General features: G+C 41.3%; 1 long non-coding RNA gene across 1 annotated transcript; it reads left to right on the forward strand.

Moving 5' to 3' along the window:
• The first annotated feature begins 1,791 nt into the window (after positions 1-1,791).
• LOC145394200 (uncharacterized) lies at positions 1,792-3,516 on the forward strand. The gene is made up of 2 exons (XR_013896319.1): positions 1,792-1,901; positions 3,375-3,516. It is a non-coding gene; the product is annotated as an uncharacterized LOC145394200 (long non-coding RNA).
• Positions 3,517-3,734: the final 218 nt, after the last annotated feature.

Here is a 3,734-nt window from a genome sequence, read left to right on the forward strand (position 1 = left end):
CATTATTAATCACTCTATTCTCTATAACTTTCAATGTGAAAACAATAGAAGGGGAGGTTATGAGGCTTTAACACAAACCTGCGGATCAGACGAAAGGCTGTGGTTGAGTCACGCAGCCAGTCACAGCTCGCCATCGCATTATATAACCTCGGATAATGGTCCGATTGCATTCGAGGATGTTAACTTCCGGTTACAGCTTTCACGTAAACAAGTATGTCTCGCATCACTCATTTGGGAATTGACTTCTTTAGAGCGTATCGTATCTCACAAAGGTTACACGACGACAGGGAAAATTTGAGTTGTATCGATAATGATTACATCACTTAATACCAAGGCTTCGTAATGATGTTCGGATGCTATTTGTCAGTTAGCTCAGCGTGGTAGTATACAACGATCGGTAGTTCGAGGTTACCTATACATAGAATATTATGGACTGTTTCTCCCCTTCTGGCACTTTCTCAATTAGCATTTCTATCACTAAAATAGATTGAGACCGAAAGATATCTTTGAATTTACTCAATTAAGAGGCTATGAAGACTAAGCCAATTTAAATGGTCGCCAAACTCCGCTACCAGCATGTTTTATGGAGGGGAGGAGGGAGTGTGGTCGGCTGATGTAATACTTAATGCGAATTACATAATACATAGAAGTTTACTTCTAACTTATCTCCACGATGCAAAAATCATTTTTATGTTATACTTATAATACACTTATACTAGATTATAATTATCCACACTTATACTAAATTGTTCTTAATTAAAAAATTACAACTATCTTGCATCTAGGTTATACTTACATTACATCTCTTCCTAACTTAGTTTCACTACAGTAGAGACCTAAACAGTTGTTCTGCTTGCTAGGTTGTACCAGAGAGACCTAAATAGTTGTACAAATTGCTATGCTGTATCAAGGAGACCTTAATAGATTGCAAGGGTGTACCACAGAGATCTAAATAATTGTACAGATTCCTAGGCTGTATCACAGAGGGCCTAGGTTTCGTTACTGAAGCCTAGTGTGTGTATCAGAGGCCTAAATTGTGTTGGAGAGATCTAGATTGAGTTACGATAGCCTCTGCTCTGTTAAAGTTGACTATGTTGCACTGGGCTGGGTAATGGTGCAGAGAACTACGTTGTCTTACAGAGGCCTATGTTGTGTTACAGAAGGCTATGTTGTGTTACGGAGACTATGTTGCGGAGGACTACGTTGTGCTACTGAAGGCAGGTTTATTTTTAAGAGGGCCAGGTTGTGCTACAGAGGGCCAGGTTGTGCTGCAGAGGGCCAGGTAGTGCTGCACAGTGCCAGGTTGTGCTACAGTGGGCCAGGCTGTGTTGCAGAGGGTCAGGTTGTGCTACAGAGGGTCAGGTTGTGTGGCAGAGGGTCAGGTTATGCTGCAGAGGGCCAGATTGAGCTACAGAGGGCCAGGTTGTATCAAAGTGGACTGGATTATATTACAGAGGTCGAGATTGCATTATTGAGGGCCTGGTTTTCTTACAGGAGGCTTAGATATGTTACACAGAACTTTGCTTTCGCCAGAGTGAAGTTAAATTACAGTACAGAGAATGTAAGATGGATCGGTAACCTAAGATTACAGTAGACGTGCAAGATTTTAAATTAAGTGTATAACAACAGTGTATGTTTAGTTTGTTTCTATTCCTCTTGTTTGTTGTGGTCTTGTTTTCCTTCTGTTTATGTACTGTAGTGAGTGGAAATGAGACAGCCATACTGATTAAAAAAAAAAAAAAAAAACACTACTGTATCCTGCTCACCCCAGATATCTTCCTCATAGGAACCCAACCCCAGATGACTCCTTGGGCTTCATCTGGACCCCCTTTGACCCATCCGACCCTCACCATCTTGACCTTAACCTTGAGCCTTCCATGGCCCCCTATCGCCTCCAGAAGGTAAGGTTAACACACCCTGAGGGATAGATTAAGGGGTTAGTCTGGGAACAAGGTGTACGGCAGGTGATAGCACGAGTGTATTTAGCAAGGTGTATGGCAGGTAACCACACCAGTGTATTTAGCAAGGTGTTTGGCAGGTGACCGCACCACTGTATTAGCTTGTTCAATATCCCTATTGAGCAAAGGTAGCTGTCCCGTACCCTTGTCTTTGTGATCTTTTTTTTTTTTTTTGAGTATCCGTCGGTGTAGGAGAGGGACGCCTTCACGTGATGGCACTAATTCGACACGGTGGCATTGCTGCCAGGTCATATAAACGTCCCTCAGGTACCATATTATCCACAAGTGGAAAATTGTCGACCATGGGAAAGGGGTAACGTCATCTTGGTCTCCACTGGGACATTCAGATAAGCCTGGGATAGGAACTACTATTACTCTTACTGGAGCAACTTGCCACCACCCTTCTGCAGCTTGCTTGGTAACTGATCCTATAAATCATGTATAAGTTCATGATGGTTTCAATATCTCGGTGTTTCTATCTCTAGATGAGTTTATGGATAGGGATAGACCATGTTGAATAATTGTGTGACGTGTGTGTGTGTGTGAGTGTGTGTGTGTGTGTGTGTGTGTGTGTGTGTGTGTGTGTGTGTGTGTGTGTGTGTGTGTGTGTGTGTGTGTGTGTGTGTGTGTGAAGGATGGCAGTGTAGGTGTAAGTATGAGATATATATGAGATATATCCAAATGTGAGGTGACTGTGAAGTGTAACAGTGCCAGACGCGGGAATATGACAAGATAGAGAATGAGATCTGATAGTGTCTATGGTGAGAGAATGTGTCACAGTACTGTTCAGAAATTAGTAGTGTGAAATCAAGGATTATTCAAAACAGAATTACGTAAGACATTAAAGAAAACGTATTATCGTCACCATAACTCCTTCAAACACCTGAAATTAGACATACATAGCCTTACAAGAGAAATATTTGATACTGCTACCGGTACGACAGTGTCCCAGGGCCGTCAACGAGCAGAGAGTTCTCACGGGATCCTCCCTGGCTCTGTAGTAGATTAAGACCGACTACAATATAAACTAATTATACCTACCAATTTGGACTCAACTGGATGCTACACAATCGACCATAACAACAACAAACTATTCCTTTCAATTACAATGACCAACTAGACCAACCAATTTTGACTCAACTGGGTGTGACTTAATTGACAATTACAACAACAAACCATTCCTACCAAATTGAACTCCACTGGAAATGGCATATTTGTCCTATCTTTTCATATATATATATATATATATATATATATATATATATATATATATATATGTGTGTGTGTGTGTGTGTGTGTGTGTGTGTGTGTGTGTGTGTGTGTGTGTGTGTTATAAATCACTGATTTAATTTTTTTTTTTTTTTCATTTTTCTTGCATTAATTTTAGCTTTCTCCTGCCTTTACTGCCTTCCTCAGATACTGGACTTCTGGTCGACACTACCCCTGAAGGAGAACCTGCTGATGGCCCCAGAAAAGGTGGTGGTCGAGGGAGGTCACAAGGAGGAACTTTGAGGTGTAGGTGGTGTGTGATAATGATGATAACCCTGACGCAGAAAAATCATTAATTCCCTGGGCGATGGTTACCTGCAGCAGAAAACATACATTCCATGGGCAATATTTAGTATACAATAGCATCCTGTTGCTCATACATTCCTCGGACGATGTTTAGCGCACAATAGCCTTCTGTTGCTCATAGTATAGAGAACATTTTTGTAGACTGTTTGTTCATTTGTAACAAACGTTTGTCATTTCTGGAAAACCAGTCACAGTCGAAAC

Source organism: Coenobita brevimanus, chromosome 3, assembly GCF_032717465.1.
Source record: "Coenobita brevimanus isolate Jiangsu-jjx chromosome 3, ASM3271746v2, whole genome shotgun sequence".
In the NCBI taxonomy this organism is placed as follows: domain Eukaryota; kingdom Metazoa; phylum Arthropoda; class Malacostraca; order Decapoda; family Coenobitidae; genus Coenobita; species Coenobita brevimanus.